Raw genomic sequence first — 21,850 nt, 5'->3', positions numbered from 1 at the left:
AGCAGAAAAGATAAGTCACATGATGAACGATGTTGCTGAGATCAAACTGCGGGAGGACCTGTTTTCAGAATACTGTGAAACACTTCAAGATATTTATAACACCACTGATGGAGACGAGGAAAGAGCTGTTGTTGCCATCATGAATGAGTTCTGGGGGTTTTGGCTGCAAACTAAATCAGAGGAAATTGATCAGTTGAAGAGAAATGAATTGGAAGAAAGTTTGAAAGCTGATTTGTCAAAGGCAAAAAGTCAGTCTGAAAGTAGACTTCACCATGTTCCAGCATTTATCACTACATCAAGTTTGGAAATATTGCACTGGATGAGAAAAAGTGGGATACTGCAGCCATAATGTTTGAAAAAGCCATGAAACAAGATGAAAGCTGGGCAGCTGTAGCTTGTTACAATGATGCATATTGCACTATACAACAAAAGAAAGCAGATTACCTCACTAAGGCCATAGATGATCTAATGAAGGCACAGGAATCTCTGAGGTTTCTCAATGAGGAACTAATAGTCTGTCTTCAGTTTGTAAAAATGTCCTCTGCAGACTCAGCCAACAGCAACCAAACCAGCCTGGAAAAACAGTTATCAACCAGGTCTACAATGTATAGTTACTTTGATAAAAACATTACTGAGGCTATCCAAAAGTTAGAAGAAATAAGAGAGAAAGGGAGGGATGCAATCGCCCCAAAATCCCCGATGTTCTCACTAGTTTCAGATGCTGGTGAAGATCTCCAAGTTGAAGCTTACGCCCGCTACAGTCGAGGTCTGAAATGTGTGTTTTCTGTGGAAGAAAAGCCTCGTTTCTCATGGGAAGGTCTGCTGGTGTTCTTTCTTGGAGTTTTACAGATTGTTGGAGGAGCACTGCTCACTGCATTTACATTTGGAACATTTGCTCAAGTTGGAATGGGACTCATTATTGAGGGAATATCAGACTGCATCACTGGCATTGAGGCCATGGTGACAGGAGAATTCAGCTGGAAATCATGGGCTATAGAAAAAGCCATTTCTATTGGTGTCTCTCTCACTGAGTTCGGAGTTGGAAAGCTGATTTCAAAGGGCTTCAAATGTTGTAAAATCTTAGTTAAATTTGGCAAACAGCTCAAGTCAATGCCAAAATTTCTCTCTAGACAAGCTAAAGATGGCTTCAGTGCTGTTTTAAAGACAAATATGAAGAATGCAGTAAAACACACAGCTAAACAAATTGCACAAGAACAGGTCAGCGCTCACGATCACATGCTGAAAACATCAAGAACTCCACGACTGCAGGCACCATCCTCGATATCAAAGTTCTGTCAGAAGCCACTGGCACTAAAGTTGTCATCCTAACAGAGGACAGCAATGGAAGACTTACCAAAATGCAGGAGCTGAGCCCAGACACTCGACATGCCAATCAAACTGTGACCCTGATCTACAGACCAAAGAGCCACCAATACCCCGATGGTCACTATGATGTGCACATCAATAACCAGACAGTGAGCATAGACAACAAAGGCAAGAGCTGTCTGTTTTATGCTTTGGCACGTGGAATGAAACCACAAGCCAGTGAAAAAGAGGTCACTTTGGAAGCAAATCGTCTTCGATCTGTGGAGGCCGATACTCTCCTCAGTTACCCAGCCCAATGGGAGCCTTTCATCAAGCAGAAAGAATTAACTGAAACAATCAGGGGAGGGGACTGGTACATGTTAGAGGGAGCTGGAGCCAGCCATAAAAGAAAGCAACGCGTTACGTCTGAAATTAGTTGGCCAAGTAGAAAAATTCAAAAACTGGCAAACACATGCAAAAAAAAAATTAAAGGAACTGGAAAGTTCATCAATGCAGATCACCAGCCACCAGTCACTTGCATATTTAAGGCCAGAAAATTGAACCAGAATAGCAGATTAGCAGAAGCCATGCTTGAAGTGGCAACAAACTCATCTACTGGGAACATTTCTGATGTGCACAAATATCATGGCCGTGAACTTCCAACAGTTTATGTACCTGCAGAAGTACATCGTGAATTTCCCAGTACAAAATCACCAGCCTTCAGAGACCTTTTGGCTAAAACCATAAGTAGTAATGATGTTGTGGGTACTTTCAAGCTGACAATCCTTGGTTCAATGCCAAAATTCTGGTTGGATAGTAGCAGGAACTTCAAAAACTTTCAGAATAAAAATATAAGCAAAAGCAGACTTAAAGATTTTGAAAACAGTTTTCCACACCACAGTGAAAAGATGGTAAAGGAATGGTTTGACCAGCTTAAAAACAAAGGTGCTATGACAGATGACCATCTAACTACTATTAATAATTGGATCGCTAACCAGGGCTACAAAGATCAAAACGATCCACACAGGAAAGAAGTTGCCAACCTCCTCTGATGAAAAGGTAACATCAAATTTTACATCATATTATATGTGATTCATAATGAAAGGGATGGGAGGTACCTGCATGCATTGTGGTAAGCATCTGACCAGAGTGGATTTCTGTTTTCTTTTCAGTTTGCAAGAGAAGAGAATGTGACCCTTACAAGCAAATGAAGTACAGTGAAAACCTGGAGATCTTCCACCTGTCTAATCATCATTATCAGATATCTCTGTGCCTTTGGTTTAATTTTAACTTTTTAATTTTAAGAGTGCTTATCACAGAAAAAAAGTCCTAATTGCTTGTTTAGCCATTATAGCTCAGTATAGATTGCAAATTTAAGACAGGTTTTGTACTTTTTTGTTTTTTATTTTACTTACTCTTGATACTTAGATAATATATCTGAATATGTCAGATTATGTAAGACAACAAAAGAATTATGATACAGACTTGGTCCATTATGTCAAAAGTCTCTGTGGTTTCTAAACTTGGACAAAGGCGTTACTACTTGCTTAGACTTTATAGCAAAGCAATAATTACACTGTGTCCAGCAAATTAGTGTGGTGATATTAGCTGTGATAGTTTGAATCTTTCAATACCAATGTTGACGATAACAAAAAGGGAAAATTTTAAAACCAGGGACTTGCTGACATTTATCATCTTCAATTATATGAACAGCTGAAATTGGTCACACGTGTTCTGATTCCTCAGCCAGTGCACAAAGAGCACACAAAAATGCTGCAACAAAGTGTTTTCTTATAGTACATTAATAATCGCCCTCAAAGGCTTATAAATCATTAACTCCACAGAGTACCTGAGTGCCCTCCAGTGTTCAAGAGACAAACTACACATGTGTTATATTAAGATTTAGCAGCTTGATTTTCTTTTTTGCTGGTTGGAGCACAAGGTGACAGCTGGTGTGATTCTGCAGAGCCTGACTGTGAAAGGAGCTCTGGAAATAAAGAAACTGCTTGAGATGAATCACAGAAGCTACAGAAAAAAACCTGCATGTTGTTCTCTGTCAGCAGCATCCCATTCGTTATCTTGAAAATGGTGCATAATTTAATTCAGTGTAACTATGATGGTGGTGGTGAGGGAGGTTAACAATGAAATTATAATATATATTATCTGTATTTACCTGAAACCATATATCCATATCTCTCAAATATTTCTGTCAAAATAAAAGCGAGTTAGTAGCAATAATTGCAGTGTTTCCGTATTCTTCCAGTGGTGCAGGTTACTGTAAACTGTAGTAATTTCCTTTCCTACTATGGAAATGTTTTTACACAATCGTGCATGGAAATGTACCAATATGATATTACATGTGTTAAAAGTTTATCTAAATGTATCTAAAACATACTGAAAACAGCCTAAAAACATAATTGGCCACTGTTATGAAATTCTGGATTAAATAGAATTACACACAAGCTGTTTGTCTTTCTGAGTTTTTAATTTGCCTTTGCAAAGGGGTCAGAACAACAATACAAATTTAATCAACATTCAATCAACCAGGTTCAATCAAAGTCATCACTCTGTGTCATATGGAAACCATGTTGCTGTTTTTAGATGCAATAGGCACCGTTAGTGTGAAGCAACAGTTATAAGAAACAAGTGTCAGGTTTATGGAAAATTGAACCCAAACACAGGACTTCCTAATTACTAAGTCAAACTTTCAGTCTATGTTATTTCATTATTTATTTGTGAAATATCCAGATCGCGGCTGTGGGTGGGATTCAGGGGCCTCTTCCTGTAGTTGAAATTCATGGCATGCTAGTGGTTCCAGTCTTTCTCTGATCTCTGCCTTCAGCCAGGGTGGAGTGAGGCAGTGTCACAGTCCCCCAAATAGTTGTTTCTCATCCATCAGGTTAAAGCTGGCCTCCCCCACTCTCTCATTGCCTGATGTTAGTGTTATGTGACGGCTGTGTGCAGGCAGGAAAAGGACCCAAAATGCAGACTCCGGAGACAGACGTGAACTCAAAAAACAGCTTTAATGCTGAACTCAAAGTAACAAACTTCCAAAGTACAAACATTAACACAGGCCGGAAAACAAAACACACAGCATGAGTGAGGGTAGATAAGAGTAGATCACAACACAGACCAAAGAGAACACAGGGCTTAAATACACTGAGGGAGCAATCAGGAAATGGGAGACAGGAGGGAAACACAGCTGGGGCAAATCAGGGCTAACGAGACAAGGGAAGCAAAACCAGATACACTAACATGAAACACAGACTTTCAAAGTAAAACAAGAAACATAACACAGAGACGCGAACTTAACAAGGGGATACAGCCGACAGGGGAGACAGAGCAACTATAGAACACAGAGACATAAACCATAAAACAGAACTCTAAGAAAGAAACCAAAGACTAGAAATGATAAATAATATAATAAACCCAAAAGCCCTGGGTCAACGACCCAGGCATCCTAACAGTTAGGGCATTCCTCTCTTTTAATCACTATATTGGTCATAAGTTTACTCATTGGTAAAAGGTAGGGCAACCTCTATTCTGAAATGACTTAATTGACATTCAGGGAGGAGTTCCAGGTCGCATGTTTGAACCGTAAGTCATTAGGTCCAAAATTGCAGTGTATGCAGCATCCAGCTCCCCTCATGGTCACTGCCCTGTGTATAACTTAATGATTGTCATAAAAATTATGACTTACATTTTTGTACTCCTTTTATAAATCATAGTGCTATATCTCACTTTCTGAGACAAAATACATCTTATGATTCTCAGCTGGATTACTGAGCACAGGTCCTTCTGAAGGATGCCAAGCCCTCATGAGGCATGTTTCTGATTGTCAGAAAGATGCACATGTGGAGCTTACTGATAGATGGAGAGAGAGAGAGAGAGAGAGAGAGAGAGAGAGAGAGAGAGAGAGAGAGAGAGAGAGAATAAAAACATCAATTTTTCATGAAAATCTCTATGTCTACACAATGCTTATGCTTGAAAAGGAGTAGGATGAAGTTTCATTATCAAATGATTGTAGAAATTAGTAAATGACAAGTTTATTATTGTAAATTAGAATCAAAGTTTTACAATTATGAGAAACACAGTGAATAGTTTGTCCTCAGTGCAATCCTTACCTTCTCCATTAGATGGCGCAGAATTGTAGATATGAAAAAAAAGCAAAAACAAATCACTTGCAGAACTAGTCTGAGTGCTGTGCTCAACAAAAATAGGGCAGGTGATTGCTGCCTCAAACCTCTGGTTTTCATTCCTTGTGCCTGTGACTTCAGTAGCTGCACCAAATGCTTATCTTAAACATAATCCATGTTTACTGGCCATTAAAATGTATAATCTCTAATCAGAACGCTCTCCTCAGTAATACATTGTTTTGGCTAGGCTACGTGAACATTTCAGTCATACAGAAGAAAATATCATTTTGTCCAATATCTCAAATGCACACAGTTACTTGAATTTGTTGTTTTATTAGCAGGTGTTTCACCAATAATATGACACATATTCGAAAAAATGCAGTGTGTTTTTTCCCCATGTGTTTTTTCTTACAGGTGCAGCAGTTAGTGGCACATTTCTATATGTGCTCTATCCTGTTATGGTATTTTCTCCTATTGTCTTCTTTCATCCCCCTTCTCTTGACTTTTTATCCCTTGCCTGTCATCTTAGACATTGTCTTACTATAATATATATTTTAGATGTAATGTAATAGCTGAAATAACATGAATAGAAATGAATAAATAAAGAGGGAAAAGAAACACATGCAAAAGATGAGCCTATAGAGAATTTATAGAGCTGATCTTTGAAAAGCAGAATATGTTTGGCACAACACTGCATTCAGATCATAGTTCTGATTGCAAAAGTTGCCAGACAGGATAGGATTATAAAGAAAAAAGCCTAATTATCTCTCATGTTATATGATACCATAACATAATAATCTTTTTTTTTTTTTTTTTTTTTTCAAAATACAGCAAACCTTTATTTGGCTGATATATGAATAAATCAAACAAAAACGATAACCTAGACTAGACTACGAATTAAACTGTGACTTTAACTATGACTGTGCAGCAGACGAGCAGTAAGAGACAAAAGACTTAAATACACACATGAGGTAATCAGGGGAAGTGGCCACACATTGGGAAACAGCTGACACAAACAAATCATAATGACACCACAGGGGAAGTGTAAACCAAGCACATAGAACATGGAAACAAGACTTTCAAAATAAACAGGAAACATGACGGGACGCAGACGTGACCCGAACTTGATTACATGAACCAAGCAGACATAAAACATGATAGATAAGACACACTCAACAACAAAGGGAACTTTAACACAGGGGAAGATGACACAAAGGAGTCTAAATGAACAAAGAACTACAACTAGGCAACCTAGGAGCTAAAGACCAGAGCTAAAAGATAAACAATGAATATCAAAATACAATGAAACACAAAAACACTGGGTCACACGACGCAAGACCTTGACAGTGACATCTGTTGTTGTGATTCCTGACATGAAGAAAAAGTACTGCACCCGGGCTCTATGGTCCATACCCTGTGAGTAATTCGTTTGTCTCTCTCTGCCAGATCATGTTGGGCCAAGTTTTCAATATTCTAGCTTCTTTTTCCTTGTGAATTTCTTCTGAAGTCAGTAACCTTGACTATGTGATATCTTTTTTTTTTTTTTTTTTTTTAACCTGTCCCGTTTGGTTCTTTTGCCATCAGAATTATTGTCTAAAGGCGAAGAAAGATGCCCAACGGATTTACTTTACCAAATTGACCATCCCAGCCTTGCCGTAATGGTCCATTTGATTCACCTTTATTGTTTATTTTATTTTCACTTGCTGAATACGGGACAGACTTGACTGGTGGAAAGAAAGGGAGAAAGAAAGAGGAAAGAAAAAAAAAAAAAAAAAACTGAGAGGAGGGACGGGGAAAAGGGCAAAAAAAAACCAACAGAATAAGCAGACAAAAAATACATATATCGATCACCTGGATCACCTGTTGAGAAAGAAAAAAGAAAGCAAGCAGAAGAAAACGAGAGTAATAAACAAGATCACAATGATATATGGGAATATGACAGTAAATACTAAATATTAAACATTATTGTGCAGCACGTGAGATCGACAGCGCACAGTGTGCTTTGAGGTAGGAGCATAATAATACTAATGTTTTTTAATCTCATTTTGCCACTAAAATTAAATTACCTGGTGATGTATGAATTTGAGATAAAAACCCACCTTTCGGGCAAGAACAGAATAACTGGTTATATTTAAAGATGCTGTAGAGCTGAGGAGTCGTCACAGAGCTGACAGTGTTGGAACCAGTTAGTTCAGACTCTGCCTCTTCCAACTTTCTCTACTTCAGTCTCCTTAAACAAGACCAGTCTTTTAAGGTTAGATCTGAAAGAAGTATATGCATATAGGCAATTGAATTCATGGAAAATGTCTTTAAAATGTGTGGTCCAAACATTTCAATGCAAAATGAAACATGTAGACAAAACAAAAAGCCACAGCCTTGTGTTTGACTCTCAGTTCAAACATTCCTGGGAGGTAACAGATTTAATCTCTGAGTTACAATTTAGTTTCACTTCATATGGACGCTGTAGTGCAGACTGCTTTCTCCATCGAAACCTCCACATGAAGGTAATGCAACAGCTTTGACATTTTTTATTTAATAATAAAAAAAAATATATTTTATTACCTTAATTAGACTAGACTAAAAAAATTTGACTCTATTTTTAATACAAATTTAATTAATCAACTCTTTTAATTCTCACTAAACTTAAAGATAAAGGGGCCCCCAGTACAATATTTGCCTTGTTGTGCGTGTTTATTTCGCTGAACAAATGATGGGGAACAGCTGTTGGTATTATATTTACACAATATCACAAAAACAAAGGAGCATTCAGAGGACTTTGAGGAGCTTAGATGTTTTATTTTTTTCACAAAAAATATAAAAGAACTACTGTCTTTTTATGTCAGTGTATAAACTGTAAATGTTCGTATACTATTTTTAGTCTGTGAAGAATCATTAAATTCACATGTTTAACTTCTGATTAATTAAAAGTAATTTAGAAAGCTACCTTTACCTAATCATGAGTATCACACAGTCATGGCAGCTTAAAAACGTTTCAGTTTTCATTGAACTTAGAACCTAAAAATGGTGAAAGAAGATTATTCTTCATAATAATAAGATTATTATTATAAACAAGGATGCATCTTCTGTCCACTTTCTTCAGGACTACAGTTAACTTAATTGCCCCTTGGGGATAAATAAAGTCTTTCTGATTCTGATATTTCTCCAAGGTGATTTTATGGATTTTTCTGTTTAACAAATATGTGCAGATCAGTAGCTGTGTAACAATGGACATAGATCATATGTAATATTTTTTGCTATCTGATGCAAATTATTGCATGGCTTGAATTATAAACGAAAGTATATTTTTATATTGATTGGTCAATTTTAATCAGTAAAGAAGAATGGACTCTACTTGAAAAGTGAATTTTATGAATATTAACAGCTCTTTGATTTCTGTGAGATGAAGAAAACGAAGGAAAATGTAGGCAAATCTGTGAATTTTGTTCTAACAATGCATGAAGCCACTCGCTGAATTTCAGTTTGAGTTTTAGTCCACACAACTTAATAATCTTAGACTATCTGTCCTTTAATTGAGGGCTTCTACATTAACTTTACATTCTGAGTAATGAAAAAACATCAAGATAAATCAAGATACAATAAAAGAGTAAGAATTGCAAGTGTACACTATTATGAGGTAAACATACTTTAAAATTCAAAAGATAACCAACCAAAATAAAAAACTTTGTTGTTCATCTTAAATCCTTTTCATTTATTTAATGGTACCAGATTTTTAACACTGAGTGGTTTTGTCACTACTATTGTATCATAAAAGCAACAGGAAAAGGTCATGTTTCATCTCAGTGAAAACGAGCCATACCTATTATTTTGTGCAGTCAAGGTTAGGTCTTCAAGAATTTGACCAATGAAAATAACCCGGATAACACTGTGTTCTACTGTATTATCTAATACAACATGTGACAAGTGGAATCAGTCTGTGCAAACAGTAGCATCCTAACAAAACAATCTACATTCTGAGATCTAGTAAAACAGGTAAAACATTCCTGGTATGGAGATATAATCTCTGGGCTAAGTTTAGTTTCACTTCATATGGACATTGTTGCACAGACAGTTTTTGCCAGTTAAACTTCCAGAGGAAGGTAATCCAATCCAATCCATCTTTATTTATAAAGCACTTTAAAATACAAAGCACAGGACCAAAGTGCTGTACCTTAAATAAGTTAAGAACAATAGAATAAAACAAAACAGTAAAAAATAAAAAACATAATACATAAAAATTAAAACAGCCCTATATTTAAAAATAAGATAAAACAGCATAAATTAAATTAAAACAACTAAAATAAAACTAGAACTAAAAACCAACATCTCCAGGGTGAAGATATGGGTTTTCAGGTGTGATTTAAGAACAGGCAGAGAAGAAGCCTGTCTTATCTCTAAAGGCAGGTCGTTCCACATAATGTAATGTAACAAGAATGAATTGTTCTACTTGTTTCACCTAAGCAGAGAAGCTCAGGCCTCCCTCTCTACAGCCATCTCCTGGCTTGTAACAGGCCAGACACTCCATACTCCTAAAGAACTTCCCAGAGAAAACTTCGATTAACACGGTCAAATGCTATCTCCCAGTCAAGAAAAAACATGGATAAACTCCCATGCTCCCTCAAATATCGTCAAGAAGATAAAGAGCTGGTCCGGGACAAAAACCGCATTGTTCCTCCTACATCCAAGGTTCACATAACGGACGGACTCTCCACAGACTTTCCCGGGGAGCATTTTTGAATAAAGAAAATAACACGGACAACCCTGTCTTACTTTATTCAACATACAAGGAGTACAGCCATTCTGTGTTAAATGGCGTCCATCTAAATCTCCAGATGAAGGAAACATAACAAGTTCTAACTGTTTTACTTACTAACACAAAGTTTTGTGCTATACTAGACATTTTATATTGATTACTTAAGTTTAGGTCTTCAGGAACCTGGAAAACATAATTGAGATAATGCCATATTTTTGGGACTGTTTAGACCACTTGGTATGTAGTGAGTATTGTTTAAACTCGCGGGCTATCTGGGTTAAGGTTAGGGATCGCTAGTTCGGTACTGCTTCTTGTAACTGTTTAACTTATAGCTAAGTATGTCAAGGATCACTACTGCTGTGGTGTACATCAACTGGTTACTGCATTCACATCTTCACATACCTTGGTATATAAAAAATTCCCCTGGTCACCAGTGGGTGAGCAGGCGACCATATGCCGTATGGCTCGAGAGCAGTAGGCCCAGGTGGAGTCTGATCTGTGGAATTGTTGCATGTCTTCCCACTTCACTGCGGCCGGTCTTTATCCTTCAAGCTTGGGTCTTCTACATGAGGCCTGGGAGCTTGAGGGTCCTGATGTCAGATGTCGCTCCTGGGATCTGCTGGACACACTCGCCTAGCTTGGGGGTCACTGCACCGAATGCTTCGATTACCACTGGGACCACTGCTGCCTTTACCCTCCATATCTTCTCGAGCTCTTCTCTGAGCCCTTGGTACTTCTCCAGCTTCTTGTGTTCCTTCTTCCATGTTGCTGTTTTTCTATATCTGACATAGAAAAAACATGTTTGATTTGGCACACATTTTGACAAATTCAAAATTGCACACGCCAAATCATACATTGGAAACCCTTCCAGATTCTTGTGTCTTCCCGGCCTTGAACAAGGAATCTTTCACCTGTGAGGCTAATGTGTTAGCCACTACACAACGGAGCAAACTGAGTTAATAAAGACTTTAAATACCACTGACCTTACCACCTTTGTCATTTCAACAGATCCTCAAGAAATTCCAGTGGGATGCTCTAGTTTGAAGAAATGGAATATAACAAGGCCAAGGCAATTTTCACATTCCAGTACATTAAAGTTGGTGCTTCTTGGCATTGAAACTTTTGGAAACAGGTGAGTCACTTTGGCAAATGTTTAATCAGTTTGTGCCATGTCAATAAAAAATGCCTTGAAATTGAGAAAACTAAATTATTGATGGTTACAGCGCTCAGAAACCAGTAGGAAGTGTAGAGGCCTTTTTCTTGGAATGGCTTTAGCATATCAGCACCACTGGGATATTACTAATGGCTCCCATTGATGGTTGGACTACTTCTTCTCTGTTCACATAATATGTTCCTTTGAATCTATCTGTTCATTAGTACATTTGAAACTACCTTTTAGGGTTTTCTGTTGATGTTAGGCTTGGTCACTGCTTAGAGGACTTTTAACTCCAAAGCCTTTTAACTGACAAATCAATGCCTGTCAAGAAAGTTCAGCAGTGAACTGGCAAGCAGTTTGAGATTTTCATCCCAAAAGACTTTTACATGGTTATCATTTTGTGGAGAGACTTAAAATGATTAGCCTAACTGCATATTATAAGACTTTAATTTCTGATCTATGTGCGAACTTCAGGCTTGAATGCACTGACCTTTGAAGATCCCTGTTTGGTCTCTGAATTCTAGCTGGGGATCTAGATTTCATCATCAGGATTATCCTTGACATGACAGTCAGGCAGTTCACACAGATGATGTTTACCCTCTGTGCAGGATTGAGGTTCATGATGAAATTGTAGAGCAAGAAGGCATGTTGGCTAAACAGACCTTCTAGGAAGAGATCTAAAAATACTGGCTGTGGTGCTGTTGCACCAAAGTAAGCGGGACAGTAATATAAAGAGGAGAACCTTCAAAATTAAATTAGGTTTGTTTTCTGATTTTTTTTTCTTTTTTCTAATGAATGAAGTCTCCTAAAGTGCTTGAGTTGGTTGTTATATCAAGAAGTATTTCTAATTTGTTTATTTATTTATTTTATCTTTCAGAAAGTACCACGTCACTGTTCAGATCAAAACGGGGAACAAACTTTCAAAAGAAAGCCACATGGGTGACAAACTGAGATGTTGTGAATAAAGTCCTGTCTCCGTGAATATCATTTTCATAAATTATACCAAAGTACTATTCATGGACGATACATACATGTGTTCAGTGGAAGGGAATACAACAAACCAGTTGTTAACGATGAGTTGAATGAGTGTGAATGTTGTTTTAATAAGCCAATCGGGAATCAAGAGGAAATGAGAAGAGAAGAGGAGAGAAGAGAAGTGGAAGAAAGAGGAGAGACAGAAAGAAAAACTGAATCAAAGACTATAAGAATTTCACCAACAAGCTAAAGAGCAGCTTGAAAAAAAAACTGAGTGCCCACATCTCAGATGAATGTGAGTCACAGTGAGATGGCTTAATAGGGCATCTGGATGAGTGTGAAGCCAACTACGAATCAGGCAGTGACAGTGATGAGTTTCTTGAAATCATCTCGGTGAAATGCAGTCTCCCACTTTCAAATCTCAGTCTGAGTCAGCTCACAGCTGATCAGCTCAGTGAGATCCTTTCAGTCCAGGAAAAGCTTCTGTTTAAAGACATCCATCAGCACTCTGCAGCACACTCAGGTGTTCATCACAGAGCTCTGTGCTCTGTCTCTGGAGATATCTGAAGGAGTTTCCCTACAATGCATCTCCAATCACATGCAGTCCCTTTTGGGATCCATCAGCCAATCATAATGTGGAGTTTTTGAGAGTTTCCTCTTGACTCAAGCCCTGTATCTGAACCTGATGGTTGGTGGTCCACAGTGAGGCAGATGGTGCAGTGGTATAAAGATGAGGAAACAAAAGGCATGGACACTCTTTTTTATGAAATACGCCAGATGAAAAATATTGATGAACAAAAACTGAGTAAATCATACAACATAGTAACTTATGTAACAAAGCTGATCAAAACTGATTACATAAAAAACCACACAGATATACAGCAGGCTAGGACTCCCAGCAGCATCCCAGGTGAAATCATTCTCTACTGCCGCAGTGACAGAGACAGTTTGAGCAAAATACACAAGGAGCTGTTTCCCGGTGATGTCATTGTTGCCACAAACCTTGCTGGACGTGGCACAGACATAAAGGTTTCCACAGAGGTGAACAATAATGGAGGATTATTTGTTATCCTCTCCTTACTCTGTGAGAACACAAGAGTGGAACTCCAGGCTTTTGGTCAAACTGCATGCAAAGGTAAACCTGGATCTGGTCAGATAATCATCTCCAATGAACAACTACAGCCATCTTTCAGCACAGTGTCCTCTCTGGAGAAACTAGTAGCAGAAAAGATAATTCACATGATGAATGATGTTGCTGAGATGAACCTGTTTTCAGAATACTGTGAAAATCTTCAAGATATTTATAATACCACTCTCATTGAGGAACTAACAGGCTGTCTTCAATTTGTAAAAATGTCCTCTGCAGACTCAACAAACAGTAACCCAAATGGCCTGTAAAAACAGTTAACAACCAAGTGCATAATGTATAGTTCCTTTGACAAAAACATTACTGAGGCTATCCAAAATTTGGATGAAATAAAAGAGAAAGCGAGGGATGCAATGTTCAAAACAATCCAGATTTTTAAACTGGTGTCAGACGAGGAAAAAGATCTCCAAGCTGAAGCCATGAACGCCCACCATCGAGGTCTGAAATGTGTATTTTCTGTGGTAGAGAAGAATCGTTTCTCATGGGAAGGTCTGCTGGTGTTCTTTCTTGGAGTTTTACAGATTGTTGGAGGAGCACTGCTCACTGTATTTACATTTGGAACATTTGCTCAAGTTGGAATGGGACTCATTACAGAGTCAATATCAGACTGCATCACTGGCATTGAGGCCATGGTGACAGGAGAATTCAGCTGGAAGTCATGGTCTATAGAAAATGCCATTTCCATTGGTGTCTCTCTTAATGCGTCACGAATTGGAAAGCTGATATCAAATGGATTCAAATGTTTTAAAACCTTATTTAAATTTGGTAAACAGCTTAAATCAATGTCAATTTTCCTTTCAAGACAGGCTAAAGATGGCTTCAGTGTAGTCTTAAAGACTAATTTGAAGAATGTAGTAAAACAGACAAGTAAAGAAATGTTAAAAGAAAAAATCAGCTATGTACCAGGAAAGACTGAAGGGAAAATACTGACTCAGACACTAAATGACACTGAAGATAAAGGCTCTTTTATTATTTTTAATTTCACTTTATCTACATTAGGAGATCTCATTATTCTCTCACAACTTGATGATAAAAAGCAACGTCACGATCTCCTGAAGGACGAGAGCAGGAAGAATAAACTGTTGGCCATTTTCAAAGAGGTCAGTACAGCAATACAGCCATTCTATGAAGACCTCAGCTGGAAGAACATGCTGAATCCATTCCTCTCCACAGTGACTGGTAAAGCTAAATTACATAGCCACAGAAAAACAACAGCACTTCTGGGAGGTATCCAAAGTGTCTACATGGTCTCCAGTCACATAGTTTCTATTGTTAAAGGCCAGGCAAATGGTGCAATTGGTCGTTACATAAGAAAGGGCTTAAAGAGTCGCAAAACAGAGGAAAACCTCAAAGCTGGACAGAACACCAGACACATTGCATGCATGCCAATAAAGCTAAACTCTAATCACAAACTTGTAGGACATGCAGGTCAAAACTCACAATCATATGCTGAGAAGTTCAAGAACTCCACGACTGCAGGCACCATCCTTGATATCAGAGTTCTGTCAGAAGCCACTGGCACTAAAGTTGTCATCCTAACAGAGGACAGCAATGGAAGACTTACCAAAATGCAAGAGCTGAGCCCAGACACTAGACCTGCTAAAAAAACTGTGACATTAGTCTACAGACCAAAGAGTGTCCAGTATCCTGATGGTCATTATGATGTGCACATGAATAACCAGACAATGAGCATAGAAAGTAAGGGAAAGAGGTGCTTGTTTCATGCTTTGGCACGGGGAATGAAACCACAAGCCAGTGAAGAAGAGATCACCGTGGAAGCAAATCGCCTCCAATCTGTGGAGGCCGATGCTCTCCTCGGTTACCCAGGCCAATGGGAGCCTTTCATCAACCGGAAAGAATTAACTAAAGCAATGAGGGGAGGGGAAGAGGAAAGTGAACCAAGAAAGATAATAAATGAATGCAAAGAGGTACTTCAGAGAGAGGTTGGAAAAGTAGAGTTATACAAAAACTGGCATAAATATGCAATTCAAAATCCAGGACTTGGAAAGTTCATCAATGCAGATCACCAGCCACCAGTCAGTAGTATATTGAAGGCCCATAAACAGAACCAGAATAGCAGATTAGCAGAGGCCATGCTTGAAGTGGCAACAAACTCGTCTCCTCTGGATCGAAGTCTGATTTCTAAAGTGGACAGTTCTCATGGCCGGGAACTTCCAACTGTTTATGTACCTACAGAAGTCCATCGTGAATTTCCCAGTACAAAATCACCAGCCTTCAGAGACCTCTTGGCAGCAGCCATAAGTAATAATGATATAAAGAGCACCTTCAAGCTGACAATCCTTGGTTCAATGCCAAGACTCTGGTTGGATCATAATAAGGACTTCAAAAACTTTCAGAACAACTCAATGAGTAACACCAGGCTTGAAATTTTTGAAAACAGCTTTCAGAAACACAGCACAGAGATGGTAAAGACATGGTTTTCTCTGCTTCAAAACAAAGGTGTTATAGCAGATGATGATCTAAAAACAATTACAGATTGGATTGGCAAATCAGACTACAATGATCAAAATGAGCCATACAGAAACAAAGTCACCAACCTTCTCAGAACAAAAGGTATAATCACATTTAAAATGACATTTAAATAAATCACGTATACATAACTTATGTGTGATTCTTAATAAAAGGGAATGGAGCTGCTTAGAGTGGCGTTCATTTGAGTGGATTTGTGTTTTCAGTCTGTGAGGTTTGAGAATGTGACTTACAAGCAGATCACACAGGACACTATGGAGATCTTCCACCTGGCTGATCATCATCAATAGAGCTCTCTGTGTCGTGACTAATAACGACTATTTTCCTATTCAGGAAGGTCAAAACAGAAAAACATCCTAACTGCTTGTTTAGCCATACTAGCATAACTTCAATAGTAAATTGACTGTTTTTTTTAAACTGTTTATATTTTGTTTATTTTTGATGTTTTAATAATTTTGTAATATGGCACATTATGTGGATATGAAACAATTTTGAATGTTGTTCGAATTATGTAAAAAAGCTCATGGTTTGTAAACTCAGAAACATAACATTTTTTGTATGGTGATATAAGATTTTATATTTTTAAAAATAATCAAAACCAATGCTGATAGTTACCAACTTTTGACTCATGTTCAATTATATGAGCAGCTGAAATTGATCACATATGTTCTCACTCCCCAGCCAGAGCATAAAGAGCACATAAAAAGCAATGTGTCTCTTAGAGAACATTAACAATCACTCTCATAGGCTTCTGAATTCATGAACTTTACAGAGTACCTGAGTGACCTCTAGTGTTCAGAAAGGCAAAACACACATCTCTTGCATTTAGATCTAAGGATGCCTATTTATCATTCTTTTCTGGTGGCAGCTGGTGGAATTATTCTGCAAGAGCTAGACAGAGCAGCTAATAAAATGCTAACTTTGAATCATAAAAGCCAGAAAGATGTACAGTGAAAGAATTAGTAACATAATTATAGCATGTAGCTATAAATGAAGCTGGGACATTATGTAAATATAGATATTGATATAATGCAGGTAAATAATGTAATGATTAATTATGTAATACAAGGAAAAATATGTGTATTACAGGTTAAATGTTGAGCTGTCCCTCTGCAGTGGATGATTTGTTGGAGGGCTGCTGATTAGCTGGAGAGATTGGTGTGGGGTTTATGAGACAGACCTCAGAAAACACCACACAGTTTGGATGATGGGAAGCATTTTAGCAAAGATAACTTTACTTGGTGAATTTTTCAACCATAAAGTATTCTTGCTCTCTTCAGATTCACCATGTTGCACCCACTTGATGTGTATGTATTACTGGCTGGTTTACATGAATGAACTGTAACTCTCTGTGGGTGATGCAAACCATTGCTATGGGTTACTTGTTGCAGGTCAAGCTGCCTCATTTCCTGTTGGGTTTTTTCATCAGAGAGAAGACAAATATGCTCAAAGTGTATTTTCTTAAATGTATTAATCAGTTCAAGGTTCAAGTTAAAAACGGTAGCCGTGTCTCAGCTCACTCAGGAGACCCAAACAAACAAACAAACAAACAAAGAGCACCACACCCAGTCAGCAAACACTTTTATTGTAGGCCACAGAAACAGAATATTGGCTCACGTTTCTTTTTCTGGACCTCTCTGGACATCTCTGTATATAGAGATGGCCCTTTTACAGGTAACACTTGCATTACCATGGCAACCACCTCTTGACTTTCGTTTAGGGCTGTAGAGTTAAAGAAGAGTGAAGGATTGGAAGACCATTTCCTAACACCAGAATTTATGGCCCTCTTTTGGTGTAGGAGAGTCAGCCTCACAGATTTGTACCTTCTGGTGCCATCACCATTTCAGGCAGACCATTCCCCCTCACACAATCCTCAAAGAAGAAGGGTTCTCTTTGTTTATGCTTGTTAGTATCTGAGTGTAGCAGTCTAAATCCCAAACTATACTAAAATGCAAGTCAGTATGCAACAAAGGACATAAAACAAATCTGTGCCACAAACCACAAAGCAATTGTGCAACATAAAATTATGGGGATACCTTAAACATAAAAAATTCTGACATTTCACAGAATTGTAAACATTGCTCTTTGCATGCTAAAAAACACTGGGTCAAAACAATTCTGGATTGTTTCAACTTAACAGGGTTGGGTTTTGGTTTGACCCAGCACACTGGGTTAGGATAAATATCCAAAAATTGGGTTAAACTGACCAATGTTCAAAGTTGAAGTCACCAAAAATTGTGTTGAAACTGTTCTTATTACAGTATCATCCAGGGGCGATTCTAGGATCAGAGCTTTGGGGGTGCTGAGCACCAGGAGAGCTGCCCAGCCAGGCAAGATAAACTTTACTTGTCACAGAGACCTCGTCTTTGTCAGTCCCTGCATCCCTAAATGTCTCCAGTTGTCCCGAGTTCTCTCTGTCTCCTTGGTGCATTTAAACTCCTGTTCCTCCCTGTCCTCGTTGTCTGTTGTCTTCGTCTCCGTTATCAGTCATCATAATTTTACCATCTCTGTGCAAGTCTGCAAATTTCTTTATTAAATCATAAGATTCTTAAATTCATCAAGTCTCTCTGTGCCTGGGTCCTCGTCACAAAACATGACATCACTGTTTTGTACATTTTAACACAATTTAATGAGCATATGCTTCAGCCAATACCTTTTGATTAGCCTTGTCTCGTGGTTTCTTGCTTTGTGGTAATCTTTATTCTGTTTTCACTGAGATATTTGAATGCTAATCAATAAATCAATATTCAATTCTAAAAAAAAAAAATTCTAATCCCCACATTTGTGAAAGAAAAGCAAAACACTTTTTTGAAAAGTTTGTAACAAAACCATCAAATCTGATAAAGGTTATTTAAATGCCGCAAAAGACTACTACTGCAAAAGAAGAATGGATTGGAATAAAAAAAAATACATATCCTAACCTTAATTACTGCGGGAGAATAATGAATGATGCTCACACTGAGTAAAAAGTAAACTGAGTGCATTTTTTGGACAGAGATTCACTTTTAAAGTGTATGTATAATATAATACAGATACATAAAAATACACTCCAAAAATAGAAGAGTCCTTTAAATGTACAAATGTACAAAATATTAATTAAAAAAAATTATAAAAATGGAGGCAACTGTGCCTATGGTACAATGTATGAAAAGATCTTTACTGCAGATACTACTAATATGGCATTGCAGATTTTTTCTTTTATTTTAACCTATGTCACCTCACCTTGAGGTTGGCAAATCTATCACTGTTTGGTGGTCAACTCTCTCAAGCAGTTTAACAGTTTCTGTTCCCTGTCTGTTTTCTTACCTGGTTCTTCCTGACCTTGTACTTTCTCCTCACATTCTCTCTGTACACAAACACACACACACACACACAACAGAAGTTATAAGGTTAATGAGAATCCAGTCAGTTAGCTAGTAAGTACCTTGGGTTTAATATCGGCACATATGACAAAATAAGCAGCTTCTCTCGTTCTTTTTCAAACAGGACACTGGTAACAACAGCAGGCTACAGATAATTTTAAGTTTTATATTTTAAATAGGCTGTATACATTTCAATGCGAGCAACAGCACGGTCAAATGTCACTGATTTTACTACAGAGCAGGACGGATTGTAGGGTAGCAAACATCGTCGGAAAACACGTTTTCAACACTGCAGGTTACCTGGGTGTAATGTTTTTCAGCTAAAAAGAAACATGGCCTGACTCCTAAGCCAGGCACTCACACCTCCGCTCCGCTCAGTGTTGCCAACTCCTCAGTAAGGAAAATCGCTATTGGCTGTCCTAAAAGTCGCTAGAAGTCGCTAAATTTCGTCATCGCCTAATTTGCATAATTGGTCATGCTAATGTAATTGTAACCTATCTACGTTGTTGGAGAGAGAAACAACATCGTGGAAGAGACATAAAGTGAGTAAAAATTGCATTTAGAATTCATTTAGAACTACAAATTAAATTTCTTTTAGCAATTATTGTTTTTTTTAATGTCACAATTCCAACCCTGCTCCTTTATCCGGGCTTGGACCGGCAAAAGTGACCCGAAAATGGCACTCTGGTGGAGTTACTTTGTGTGTGTGTGTCTGTATGTGTTTATAAGTAGTTTTAAACCTTGTGATCCACAAAACAGCATAACAGTAAAAGAAGAACTGACTGCGTTACAGTCTGTGAGTAAGAAATCTTTGGGGGTGCTTTGATTCATTTTGGGGGTGCTTCAGCACCCTCAAAAATGGGCTAAAATCGCCCCTGGTATCATCTCCAGGCATGTGAGAAAGGCGTTAATGCTTAACAGGAAACCGGTGATATCACTCTGTTTTTGCATTAATTTGCAAAGTTCTCCGATGGGATAAGTTTTCTGCTGTTCATTTCTGACAGTGTAATCAGTTTTCTACTTCATTTCCATGTAATGCCTGACTTGGCTAATAAACATTCATCATCTGGACTGATCACAAGAATCTCACATACCTTTTCACAGCCAAGAGACTGAATGCCCATCAAGTCCCCTCGTCATTATCTTCACCAGGTTTAATTGTTCCATCTCTTATTGCCCGACTGTGACAGGATGTCAGAATACTCACTCAGTTCTACACTCTTCACCTTGCTAAGAACGCCTCTACTGAGTTGAGCTAGCTAGCTACAGCTAGTTAGCTCTATTGTCTGCCGACTTAAAGTTAGCTTAACTGGCCTTGTCAGTCTTAGCCTCCACCGTGCAGTTGGTGCATAGGCTGCCCACAGATTTCAAGTCTTCCTGTCCAGCATTTTGCTTTGCGTTTTGGAATGGATACCAAACCGAAGGCAGCCAAGCAGAAATCTTCTGTTCGCCCCTGTCCACAGAGTCCAGATTTTCTTTGCATGACAGCGACCAGCACAATCCGTGCCCTGTCTGCCTGGGAATTGTCCATGCCAGGAGAGCATTGACTAAGCCCAAAGCCTCTGCGTTTTGTTGCCAGCTCCAGTGCTTGACCATGCAAGACTTGTGATATTTGTGGAGAAAGTGGATGGACAGCTGTTGCATTGAATGACCATCTCCTCTCTGTGTCTAGGGCCCTAACTTTGTCTGAGCCCAAAGCAGAGCAGTATCCAGTCGATGTACCTGCAATTAGTTGGGCTGACTACATGGAATATGTTGATGTGTTAACTAAAGGAAGACCCAGGAAGATGATAACGTGCTGGATATTGGCAAAGACATCTATGGTATGTTGGCGGATGAGCAGGAAAATCAGTGATTGATCAAGTGTGCAGCTGCTGCCTCTTCAAATGGCCATGATGACACGTCTCTTTTATCCCTGTTTCCCCATGCAGTGGAGAAGCTGCAGTTGGACCTCTCCTCTGGCAGCTCAGAAAGCATCATGGTTTTCATGATTTTTCCCCCCACCAGAGCCCACAATGGTCAAAAACAGCCTTCCAATGTTCCCAGACTTTGTCTATGAGCTAACCGCATCATGGAGCAATGAACAGGCTGGCCTAAGCCACTTCCTGTGGCTCAGTCCCACAACCATGGTGTCAGTGGCCCCACAACTATGGCATTCAAGCACTGCAGATTCTCTGCTTCGCAGCTGGATTCGATTTAGTGGGTTCAGGCCTGTGGCACCTGTGACTGACCCTCTCTGATGTCCTGGACAGGGACAGAGCTGTTTATCTGGACAAACCAGTGTCTGCTGCTGTGTTATTCGGACAATCATTCAAAGACTGCCGGGCTAGATTTAATCTGAGAAAGAAGCAGAAAGAAGAAAGAAACTTTGCATGACATCATCCACAGATGTCATGTGAACCCCCATCCCAAAGCTAGCTTTCACAGACCCGCCGCTCTTCTGCCCACCAGCAAGAGAGCAGCGCCCAGTTCTGCTGTGAGTGAGCCTCCAATGAGACCACAGTCTGTATCGAGTTCCACGCCTGTCGA

The 21,850-nt window shown here is 38.7% G+C and overlaps 1 long non-coding RNA gene across 1 annotated transcript; it reads left to right on the top strand.

The window, feature by feature from the left end:
- The first annotated feature begins 7,907 nt into the window (after positions 1–7,907).
- LOC120434229 lies at positions 7,908–12,465 on the top strand. The gene is made up of 3 exons (XR_005609004.1): positions 7,908–7,945; positions 11,200–11,323; positions 12,225–12,465. It is a non-coding gene; the product is annotated as an uncharacterized LOC120434229 (long non-coding RNA).
- The last annotated feature ends 9,385 nt before the right edge of the window (positions 12,466–21,850 follow it).

This window comes from Oreochromis aureus, linkage group 18 (assembly GCF_013358895.1).
Source record: "Oreochromis aureus strain Israel breed Guangdong linkage group 18, ZZ_aureus, whole genome shotgun sequence".
NCBI classification, from domain to species: Eukaryota; Metazoa; Chordata; class Actinopteri; order Cichliformes; family Cichlidae; genus Oreochromis; species Oreochromis aureus.
Note: the sequence above shows the minus strand (reverse complement) of the source record. Positions and strands in the feature narration are given on the sequence as shown.